This window comes from Zootoca vivipara, chromosome 10, assembly GCF_963506605.1.
Source record: "Zootoca vivipara chromosome 10, rZooViv1.1, whole genome shotgun sequence".
Classification (NCBI taxonomy): domain Eukaryota; kingdom Metazoa; phylum Chordata; class Lepidosauria; order Squamata; family Lacertidae; genus Zootoca; species Zootoca vivipara.
This window is the reverse complement of record NC_083285.1, coordinates 45596172-45608689: the sequence shown is the minus strand read 5'-3', so window position 1 is coordinate 45608689 and position 12518 is coordinate 45596172. Positions and strand designations below refer to the sequence as shown.

Genomic DNA, 12518 nt, shown 5'->3' with positions numbered 1-12518 from the left:
GTCTTACCACCCTTTCCCCACACAATCACCATTGCTTAAATACAGAAGTGCAATATGGAGTTAGCAGCTTGCTGCAGCAACACTGTGCATGGCAGGGGTGGAAAAGTGGTATGGAAACCCCACAGTAGTGACAGGCCACTCCTGCCATTACAAGCCAATTGCAGAGTTAAGTCCTAGGACGAGTTGCACTCAAGAGTGAAGCTGATATTAATTAGTTCAGCTTACAGAGTATGGGAACTAGTGCATGGAAATAGCATATTGTGTTATGGGGAGGGGTGTAGATGTGGTTATTAGCTTCAAACTCCATCTGCAGCACACTTAAGCACAATTGGCAGCAACCCAAAGCTTTAAAAGTTTGGAATATATCTTACTCCAAGCTAAATGTAGCATAGTATGCTTTCTGAAACTTGTTTCCTATTACCATGTGTGCAGTACATGCCTTCTCAGCATAGGAAAGAGACAGCATGCCCACAAGGAAAACATTCCAGAAGGAGAACACATTCTTCGTGACCACTCAGTAGAGTAATCCCACTTTAAGATGACAGCAGTGGCTTCAGAGACTCCAGCCCAGCCCTGCTGCTCAAAGGGTTTGGTTTAGAGTTCACCATGTCTCCCTGGGCAACCGGATCTTAAGAGACAGGCCTGGGACATTGCGCAAGATGAAATATTGAAGCAAAAGTTCCTATCCCTGCAGGCTTTGCCTGCTCAGCATAGGAGCCCAAAGTACTGCCAACAATACCTCCACAGCAGCAGATCAGAACCAATAACTAAACGCTTCCCTGCTGTGCCACAGGTGGAAACACTATTTTCATTTACTTAGATTTGAAAGCAAGGATGTCTCTTCTCCTGGTTTACCATCCCAGTCAAGTTCATGCAAGATGTATGTCAGAGTCAACACCCCTCCCATCTATGATCATGCCTTCTCATTCTTCCACGGACTCTGCAATTTGCATCAATGCTAAGCTTCTTTCTTTTAAAGCACTCTCTCTTCACGGACCTTTCTTCTGTATCATCTTTCTGGTCCACATTTAGGTGCAAAAGCTTGATCCTTGACACAAGCAGCAGTAGACAGCACTATCCCAGGAGCAGACAGAAAAGTAGGGCAGGTGGTTTCTAACGGATCAAGAGCAGGGAGGAAGAGGCTGTTGGCATCCCCCACAAGTGATTTTCTTCCTGAATTGAATTAATTTCTATCTGAGGGACTGGATAGGACCAAAGCAGCTAGAAGAAAGGACTGCAAGGGGTAGGGCGAGACAGAAGGAACCAGCACCGCTCCAACAACATTAGTACTGTCTGGCTCAGGTTGGGACAAGGATCTGCCCTGCCCTCAACAACCTTTTTTTAATAAAAGAAATGCCACTGATCCTGAACTTCTTGTGACCACAAAGGAAACAAGCTGATGATTGTTCATGATCAGGAATCTATGGCTACACCATTGCCTTTTCATGTTGTAATAATAATCCCTCATTTCCTGCTCCATTATGAGTTTTATAAGGTCTGGCAACTTGGCTAAAGTGACAGCTAGTTTCATAGCATAAAGCCAGCCTCAGGCTCTTGGGACTATAACTATTTTTAATCATTAGTTCTAGATAGCAGCAGCAGCAACAGCTCTGAACATTCAGTGTCATCTGAGTATCTTAAGCAACTAAAGCTCTCCAAAATTTCTATACCGATTTATAACCATATACACTGCAACTTTTTAAAAGCCTTGTGATCACCTACTCAGAAATGTTACCTATCCCTTTGGCAGAGCCCTTTGCCATCTGCCAACACTACTTTCCTGGGACGTTCCCTTATCCAAAAGCAAGTGTTGGTCCAAAACAAAGGAGAAATGTTGTGCACAAATGCAGACATTCCAGTGACCATTCCTGGCTTAGCCTCCCTTCTTTACTGCATGCCCTTGGACACAAACAAGTAGGCTAAATTGCAGTTGCAAGCTTGCTTTTAAGATACCTAAAGGCCATAAACAGCTTGGGAGCCTCCAATAAAGAAATGCTTGTAATTGGGACTGCTGAAAACATAGGTGAAAGGTAAAAAGTTAGCTAGTCACTTTTCAGCCATGTTTTGTCAAACATTTGTCAAACATTTTATCAAACAGTTTATGAACATTAGTTAGTACAAGATTCCCTAGACCTGCCTTCCCTCCCCAGTCTGGTACCCTCCATGTGTTGGACTACATCTCCTATTGTTCATGATCATTAGCCATGCTGGTTAGGGCTTTTGGAAATTGTAATCCAATGCATTTGGAAGGCACCAACTGGGAAAGAGTACCTCAACTTTTTGCCCCTCATTTTGGAAAAACATTGTTGAAGACTCCTGCAAGTTGATTGAACATATGGGAAGCAATAGGATGGAGGGGAAATCAAGGAGTAATGGCTCAATTACAGCCAGGAGAAACGAAAAAAGAGCAGTTCAGGGGATGAGAACAGTTTAGGAATAAGATAGAGTAGCTTGGAGGTCTGGGCAATACTAACTGGAAGCTGGAACAGCAGTGCCTAAAAATACCATTTCTAAGAAATAAAGTTCTTAGTGGGTCTCTCAGCTGTGCTTCCTCATATCAGACAACAAGAATCAGGGCATTAGGGGCTGTATCCAGTGCTTGAGTAGACCCATAGAAATGTATGCCCTTGGCTAACAAAGGTCCACTAATTTCAGTGGGTCTCTTCTGAACAGAACTTAGTTGGATACAACCCATAATACTATTTGTGTTGTATCCAACTTGCTCTTCAAACACGTGTGGAGCAGGTTTGTGCAAGCACACTATTAAACAATATGAAATTTGGAAAAACAGCTAGTTAAGAGGAAACAAGAAGAAATTTAATGCAGGCTGGAGCCATGGAAGCACCCAAAGGCTTTACTATATATTATTCCCAAGGCTTTCATGATGCATGCTCAAGCAGCTTCAGCTCACTATAGCACAAAAGTTGTCCCTCTTCATTTCTTCTATAGTAACCTGAGGGATAACTAAGATACCTAGTCTGTGCACATTAACATCAAGTCTAGACTTTAAATAGCCTGCATAATACTGCACAAAATGAAAAATAAGCCCCACAGTGTAGTCTGGCAATTGCAGCTTCAGTCTACTTGAAAGGAACTTCATAGTCAACAGTGGTAAGGAGCAGGGCTTACCTGCTAAGCTAATTGGGTTGAAGGCATTTTCTAACTGATCTGAATAATTTCAAGTCCCACTGTCAAACTGATTAGTGATTATGCTAAATCTATCACTAATAGCATTTTATGGCAATATTAGACATTGCAGCAGTTGTGTGGGTTTAATCTTGGAGCGGCCTCATCACATATATTGGGTGAGGACACATTGATAAGGGGTTCAGCCCTTCCTGAATATCTTGCAGCTCCTCTCCCCAACTGCTTTGCACACAGCGAAGGTGGTATTGGAGTGCTCCTGTGAGAAGGACTCACTCAGACCTCCACCTTTTTACATAGCTAAGTGTATGGAACTGCTACAGCCAAGTCCTTAACTCAACAACAAACAGGAAACTGCTATCTAGCAAAGGAATGCTCTAATTTTAGCTAACCAGCCAAGGGAATAGTTCGTTTGTTTAAAACCCACATTTTCTATTAGCAGTTACTTTGGTTGCATTAAAAGCATCATAATACCAACAGGCTTATGTCTGAAGACACAAGTTTCTCAATTACAACTTCAAAGTTTTTGCTGAAGATCTGTATTCATCCAATGGAAAAAAATGTTGTTTCAATCAGGTGAGTAGATGAAATGTACTATTTTAGAGATACTAAAGATAATCCAAAGAGTTTTGCATTCATCTAAATCTTATCATCAATGCATTTGAATGTGTTTGGAAGAAATTCCCATGAATTTCAAAGGAACTCATTTTCAAGCAGTTAATTAATTTAAAATACTGTCATTGGAAGTAAGTTGGATGAAGTGGTAGCCTGGTACAAAAGTTAGCGAACTCATGAAAGATTGCACATTCTGTATTTAAGAGTTGCAGCAACCTCTTACAAGAGCAGTAGGTCAGTAGAACTTTTAGAATCTTTGGGTTCCCAAACTACAAGTGGTCGACAAGTTTTATTCAAGTGGCCCAGTATGTCTAAAAATACAATTAAAATCATACACCATCTCGCATAGCACATTACAATTGCTCTAAAAGGCAGGAGAATCATTAAGAAGAGAAGAGTTTGGATTTGATATCCCGCTTTATCACTACCCAAAGGAGTCTCAAAGCGGCTAACAATCTCCTTTCCCTTCCTCCCCCACAACAGACACCCTGTGAGGTGGGTGGGGCTGAGAGACTTCAGAGAAGTGTTACTAGCCCAAGGTCACCCAGCAGCTGCATGTGGAGGAGCGGAAACGCAAACCGGTTCCCCAGATTACGAGCCTACCGCTCTTAACCACTACACCACACTGGCTCTGCCAAGGCCCTCAGCAATGTTCAAGTGGTCTCAGAGGGGAAAGAAAATTATAAAAAAATCCTTCAGTAGCACCTTAAAGACCAACTAAGTTTTTATTTTGGTATGAGCTTTCGTGTGTGCATGCACACGAAAGCTCATACCAAAATAAAAACTTAGTTGGTCTTTAAGGTGCTACTGAAGGATTTTTTTAATTTTGTTTCGACTCAGACCAACACGGCTACCTACCTGTAATCAGAGGGGAAAGGTTTGGGAACCACTACTACCATAGACTAATGAAAATTGGTACTGGGATCCATGTTGTTTAAACTGGCCTAGCAGACTCCAAGGCAGGCAATAAAAATTGTACTGTATGCAGAACCATTTGGATCCTCTTGTTCAACCTCTCTCAGAGCCCATGCCTAATTGGTGTATGGATAACCAATTCAAGATAACCCTATATACCGGTAGCATACCGTCTTAGTCTTGGGTAAAAGCATGAGTGTGCTGTGACTTTTCCCATTTCCTCAAAATACACAGGGAAGCAGTGTTTGCAGGATACCAGAAGCTTAAAGGGAGGGTGAGAGAACTTTGCCATGGTCTATTGTGGAAAAAATATAGCCCCATCCCATTCCACAACAACATAATGGTTCCTTCAATACAAATCAACAGCAAAGGCAAATGTTCAGAAAGCTGAGGACATATCCCAAAGGGCTGGCCATGAAAGGAGTAATCTAAAATTAGGTATTGGTACTAATAATGTTTTAATGTTTAGCTTCTAGGAATGAGTCTGTAATTGTATGTAACCACAAGCAGTCCATGTACTCTTGCCACCAAGCCTTTAGCCACTTCTTTCCATGTCCTTTTGTCACATATGTCATATGGGGAGGGGTGCTTCAAGTCAAGGTAAGAACAAAATCATCTTAAGATTCACAGTCAACAAGAACCATGTTACTTCAGGCAATGCAGTACTACTATTACATTTCAGCCTGCATAGATAGGAGCTATTGACAGTGAACACACATCAGATCAGAGAAGACATTTGCCTAAAAGCTGATAGCTGGCAGTAGTTTGCATATAAACATGGCACAACTAGATCTAAGTCTGTTCATGCCATGAAAGGTCTCCACATGAAAAAAATGCCCAAATTATGATTTACATCTATGAAAATAGGCACTCTTGTTAAGGTGGAGCTATGCTATTTTCCTTAGCTCTGTTACCAAGCTGGATGTGTGGAATTTTGATAGCTCAGAGCAGTTTGGCAGGAATATGGCAACTAAGTATCTAAATTGCTGCTTCATAAGGAAATTGCTTTGTGGGATCTGGCCCAAGTACTAAGCAGCATCTTCCAAAAAGGAGGACTACTCTTATGGCACTAGAAAATCTTACAAGTAACCATTGTTGGAGTGCCTATACCTCCCAGGACTTCTCTGGGAGATTTCATCCTATTATGGCCTCCTAGACAATAAATATATGTAATCCTGTGCATGATAGATAGGAGTAGAAAGTTGGGGGAAACCATGTAGATCATCATTTGTCCAAGTCATCTTTTAGAAAGTAAATAATTATAAGTCAGATTTTTAGGGTGGGTTATGTCACACTATGTGAGTGACATTTTGGGTGCATCATTGACAAACAATTTTTGCAGAGACCGGTTAGAATAAAGATACTCTGAAATATGGTCCCTTTTACTAATAGTGCACATTTGCCCCAGGCTCAAAAGAGAAACTTGCATTATCTTCCATGCCTGCCTGTTTCTGGCCTACCTGAACAACTGCCGTGTCCAAATACATGAAATAAATTTAGATACAGCTCAAGGTAAATAGTGCAAGCCCTCACCAGCTACAAACTGGAGCCTGAGCTATGCCCTTTCAGCAGCAGTTTCCAGTTATAGATTTTTCTGAAAAGCAGATATAAAATGACCAGGATCCAAAACTAACATAAGTGTAATTTAAAAAGTGAAAAAAAATCTAGCAAATGTGGAAGTTATTTTAGGGTACTCATGCACCCTTCCAGGTCATGGGCTCCTTTGTGTGGTACTTCGCAAGGTACAAAGGACTGCTGCCAGACCGGAAGTTTTACCCTCCCTCATGCATGTTCAGAAGCACTTTTCACTCATGTACTCAAAGTGGGTGGGAAGTTGAATCTTGGTCAAAGATTTCTGCCAGAATTCAACAGTTTAAGATAAAACTTACATAACACCACAAAACAAAACAAGCTCTCTCTCTCTCTCGATGTATGTATATATACAGTATATATATATATTCCTACCAGCAGCATCTTGACATGGTACAATAGTAGCACAAAACACTTAAGATTTGGTCACATAATAGTAAAAAAAAACCACTAAAAACTGACAATCAACTAGTACATGAGATGTGAAGAGAATAGATCCAGCATATTTTTCAAGACTCTCCCTCTTTTTAAATTTACATTTCAATATTGTGGATTAAAAAATACATAGGCCAGCATAAAACAAAAAATTAAATGTTACCACGTTAATTGCAAGCCTCCAGGTTAGATGGTTTGCATGCTAACTAAATCCATCTTAGTACATTATCAAGATGCCCAGTGTTAGAAGCTGGAGCAGGAATGTTAGAAGCAATGTGGCTCCTGCGACCTAGGCTGTGGGCACCAAAACAAAATGTCTAGGTGCATTGTTTGTTTGTTTGTTTTTTTGCTGCCCTGCTACCAGACCAGGCAGCCCCATGGGGGGGGGAGCTGCCTAGGGAATCAGGGGGCCTGCAGGGTAGCACAGCAGCAAAAGACGTGTCTTATGCTTCCACTCTACCCTGCCAAACACCAGATTCACCCCAGCATGGCAGCATTGAAACAAAAAAAGTGTGGTTTTTCCTGCTGCACCGCTGGGCATATCAGGTGTTTGGCGGGAGTGCCCGGCAGATCAGGCAGGCAGGTGGACATGCTAGGCGCAAAGCATGCCTCCTTGATATCTCCATCCAGTTGCAGAAGGCCAGTTGCCAGTCAGTCACCCAGCTAATTTTGAACACTGAATGCCCATTATGGCAAATGCTCCAGCATATATTCCATTATTTAATAAATGGCATCCAATTCTTCTCAAAAGTCAACTATTACTTCTTCCTTCCCCCAAGTATTTGTAACTCCTAGTAACTCCAAGACTTCCTCTTAAGAGAGCACTTATGACAGTATTTTGCAATGCAAGATTAAAGGCTCCAAGTGTAGCTCTTAACAGAGGAATTTTGGAACCTTTAAGGGAGACATATCCAAAATCAAGATTAGCTCCTTTACAAGGAGGAAGGAGAACAGAATTCAGGTTCTGCATGAAGGGAAATAATCTGAAGCTATCAAAGACAAGACTAACATGTACCAAAGTTAACTCTCAAAACTGCAGTGAGAATGTAATGTGCTACTCTCCCTTCACATCCAACCCTAAATTCAAATCAAACTCTCTGGAAGATTAACAGGAGTTCATGGAATACAGGACTTTTAGGTCACATGCTGCCCATGCACGCCACAGCAGTAAGCATAACAAATTAAATAAGAAGACTGTACTGTGCAAAAAGCCTGCCTCAATTTAGGCTAGAAAAATAAATAGCAGTTAAGTGGGCATGCTTGTTCACTCACTGGTCACTTCTGGCTCTCAAATTAACTCAGACTTAAGGAGATCCCCAGTATTAGTCATACATGGATTAGACCTGTGAAATCAAAGGACAAAATTACTTGTCTCCCGATTTCAACATGTATATTCTAAGTATGACTAACATTGGATATTACCCTTAGTTTCTAGTCGTCCCCATCCTTGGAAACCTCAAACACACAGGTAAGGCTTGCATGGGTGACTGCCCTCTAGACAGCTTCTTTTGCTGTTACATTTCAGACAATTTTACCTTTTATTCAAAGTACTGAACTTTCAGACCAAGTTATATCTGACTTGGTATGCTGCCCCTTTAGTCTGAATCCCAATCTTTCAAAAGCTAATTTGGGCATGTTTAACTGATCCTGTGTAAATTCTTCTACAAATCACCCTATCTGCTCTTGGAGAGGAAGGATGGGGAATAAATATCCAGAGTTTCAAAAAGTAGATTGGATTGATCCAAGGTGCAACAGGAAGCAAATCTGGGGCTGCAGTAAAGGATGAACACTCCCTTGGTCACCTGTGGCAGTTAATCATTACAGTGGTACCTCGGTTTATGAACACAATTGGTTCCGGAAGTCTGTTCATAAACTGAAGCGAACTTTCCCATTGAAAGTAATGGAAAGTGGATTAATCTGTTCCAGACGGTCCGTGGAGTACTTAAACTGAAGCGTTCATAAACTGAAGCGAACTTTCCCATTGAAAGCAATGGAAAGTGGATTAATCCGTTCCAGACGGGTCCGCGGAGTACTCAACCTGAAGAGTACTTAACCCGAAGCATGGGTGTAATTGGTTCCGGAAATCTTTTCATAAACTGAAGCGTTCATAAACTGAAGCGAACTTTCCCATTGAAAGTAATGGAAAGTGAATTAATCCGTTCCAGATGGGTCCGCGGCGTTCGTAAACCGAAAATTCGTAAACCGAGGTGTTCATAAACCGAGGTTCCACTGTACCTACATTTACTGAGGGACCTCCCCACTGTTGAAGGTCATCATAGCTGAGGGGTGAGGAATCTCCAGCCCTCCAGATGTTGTTGAACTACAGCTCCCATCATCCACAACCAGTGGCCATGCTTGCTGGGGCTGATGGGAGTTGGGACATAGCTGTCCATCCTGCCCTTTTTTGCAGGAAACTCCCTTATTCTAAGCCGCCACTGTCAGCCTTCCCTTTTTTTGCTGGAAATTCCCTTATTCCAGCGCCATTTCCCACTGCTATCCTGGATTGTTAGATATACCGTAGACTGTCCCCCGGAAAGGTAAGGCTGCTGCTGATCCCTTATTTTCAAATCTGAAAGTTGACAGCTATGGTTGGGAATCCAGCAATGTCTAGAGGGCCACAGCTTCCACACACCAATCATAGCACTGGCCTGCAGAGGACTACAAACATATTTCTCATTGCCCCGTATCAATGGAAAGAAATATTGTGGGGGATATAATAACTGGGTGTGTCTATAACACTGTTTTGCATTAGACAAGGCAGTAGCAAGGAGGTTGCACTTGTAACTATTACTGCAACCAGTCAAGAACCACAAGGAGGACTCAGGGTAACATGGGAACATAGGCAGCTACCTTATACATAGTCAAGAACATTGGTCCATCTAGCTCAGTACTGCCCACACGGACTGGCAGAGACTCTTTCAGACTGGGAACATTTCCAGCCCTATATGGAATTTCTGGAATTTGAATCACAACCTTTTTCTGCAAGCAAGGCAGATGCTCTACCACTTGAGCCACACACCCTCCTAGTTCTACATCAACACAAGCTTTCTCCTGAGCAATTATTTCCAAAAGCTGCGGTACATTAATATGCCTAATTTTCCCTCAAAGACTGACAGAAACAAGCCAGCTCACATCAACCACTAACATGATACTTTTGGGCTCAAAATGGCAGGCTAATTGTATTGGCCCTCCAAGACATTCACATAGATAAGTGACTAGAACTTATCTCAATTACTTCATTTCAGTTGAATACACAAGTATAACATCATAGCTCCCGACAGCAAGTCCATGAGTCAGAGAGTATTAGCCAGTGCAAAGGTTTGCAGCTTTCACTGGAGTGGCAAAGATAAGAAACTATAGCATTTTTTCACCTGGTGACTAATAATGTATCTTTATACAAGCAGTAACTGATTACGCAGTCATTACTTTGGATTCTGTTGTGTCACACCTATGCTTAAGGGAAGAAACAAAATTTTTAAGAAGTTGTAGAAGTGTGTTAATCTGAGGACCAAGGTTCATACATTCTCTTCTGCAGAAAGGAGAGTAGATCCTCATCCTATTTAGCCACAGCATTGGGTTTTTTTTTTTTACCTATGCAGTTCACACTAGAGTTTCATCACGGTAGAATCATTAGTCTCAGATGCACATGTTAGCATTAACAGCCAAGTTTTGTTGCGGCTATTTGCAAGGTAATTATACTGCGAAACAAACAAAACTTTTGTTTCCAGTTCAGATGCTACTTTTTGAAAATGCAAGTCACATCTTGCTTGCCAGCAGCACACAAGTCTGACAGATCGGTAAAATCCTGAATCTTTGGGGGAGTCCTTATTTCTCAGGCATGCCTGCAAGTCACACCTGCATGTTACTTATATCTAGTCTAGAAGGATGATGCTGCTGTCTACAAATAGGCCCTTGAGGGGCTTCTTTTTCAAAACAGACTCCACTCCAGGTATACATTGGTTGGAAGTAACTTAGAGTCACAGATTATACACAGAAAGGAAGTAAAGGCAAGACAAAGAGCAAAATGAAAAAGCAGACACTGCGGGGGGGGGGTGTCTCTATGGGCATTAGCACTCTCCTTATATCAATTAAGTATTGAAACTAGCAAGTACAGTAGTTGTGCTCTACAAAAAGGGATGTCCAAAACAGGCAGGCAATACAGATCCCCAATACTCTCTACCACAAATAGAGGTCTGAAAGATAGCAACAATCATCAAGGCACAAGAGCAAAAAAGAGCCCACTTTTAAAAATCCTTGCTTCACAGTTATCGCAATGCTTAGAGCCAACTGGAGTATTTCCCCAATAGCAACAATGGTCACAGGAGAATATTCTAGAAGTAGCATGCCTCTGTTTCCCACTTTCCACATTCAACTAATAAACACATGAGCAATCTTGTCTCATTTCTTTTTCCTTTTCACAAGTTGCTCCTTCCAGATACAGACCCTGGACTGCTGGACTCTTGTTTGTACCACCCTGCCAAAGGGAAATAAACGCCCGTTGTTGCTTAATCAGGGCATTTCACCGCCTTTTATTCAAAGGAAGTTGGCGGAACACAGAGGAGAAGTTGGTCCCATTTGAGAAAGGGGCAGCTGCAAAATCTACCAGAGCCTCTCTCCTCCTGCAAGCTTCGTCTTGCCCCGTCGCTCCCTCCTCCCCCTTTCCTGGCTTGACTAAGGCAGCGCCAACTGAATGAGGAAGTCAAGCTCCGCGGGCGGAAGCCAAGCCCATTGCAATGTCTGCAACAAGGTTGTCAGCCCGTGACTCAGGCGGGAGCCCTGACAGCTGCCAAGCGGTCTACTGCCCGTTACTTCCCAGCTTTGTTTTTTATATATATAAAAGGGGGGAGGGGCAGGAAATCCTTAGATGATTAAAGGGTGCAACCCCAGCTACAAACCGAGGAGAGAGAACGAGCAGGTTTAATCTCTTGCAACAAGAGCAGGATATAGTAACAGGCAGCAGTGGATGAGAGAGGCACGCGATCAGCTGCTTTCTCAGAGAGGCAAGAGGCGGGAGTCTTAAAGCCATTTCCCCTGCAGGGTCGTTGGGGTTAGGGGCGGTGGGGGGGAGGGGAAAGAGGAATAGGGGGAGGGATAGCACAGGTAGCCGGTGCGGCAAGGGAAGGATCCTGTGCGTGGCAATTGCACAGCGTTCCTCCACCCCAGGCGGAAAGGAAGCCAAGAGATGAATGCTGCACCTTCCCCCACCCCGCTTCCACCCCTCCAAAGCCGATGCCCCACAGTGGGTGGCACTTCCTGGGCTTGCAGCCCGCCTGGCAGAAGAAAGGCATTCTAGAAGTTAAGCCACACCCGCCCGCCTCGCAATGAACCTCAACCCGCCGGCGCCAAACTGAAAGCCAAGCGCCATCTCTCGCGTGTTTCCCGTCCCGCGCCGTCCCTGAAGCAGGATTTCACCTGAGTCTGGCTAAAGCCCGGGAGGTTGGGGGGTGGGGTGGGCGAACCGCCGCGGCTCCTGCTCCTCGCTGTGGGAAGACTAGACTCGGTACCCGGCACCTTCAGAGAGAGTCGCAGCGCCCCACCCGCCGCGCTGTTCCAGCTTCAACGCCTCACACTCACCGGCAACAGCGAGGTTTCAAGCCGGGAGGGAGCGGCCGCGGCTAAGGACAGCAACACCCACCTGCTGTACTGCGGGCCAATAAAAAGGGCAGTTTGCTCTGACTGAGCTCCAGCTCCCGCCAATGGCGACGCAAGAGGAGGGCGGTGCTGCTAAAGAAGGCGTAGGGCGCTTTCTTTTTTTTTTAATCTCCTCAACTGACGCCTCAGCCCCCGCTCTCATATTAGCCCGCCTTCTCATCCTCCTA

General features: G+C 43.5%; 1 protein-coding gene across 1 annotated transcript in view; it reads right to left on the bottom strand.

Annotated features, from left to right (window-relative positions):
* Positions 1-12267, bottom strand: part of MYH9 (myosin heavy chain 9) — a 74386-nt gene extending 62119 nt beyond the window's left edge. Inside the window, exon 1 of the mRNA XM_035128408.2 lies at positions 12112-12267. The gene's annotated coding sequence lies outside the window, so the exon portion shown is untranslated. The remainder of the gene's footprint in view (positions 1-12111) is intronic.
* Between the last annotated feature and the right edge of the window lie 251 nt (positions 12268-12518).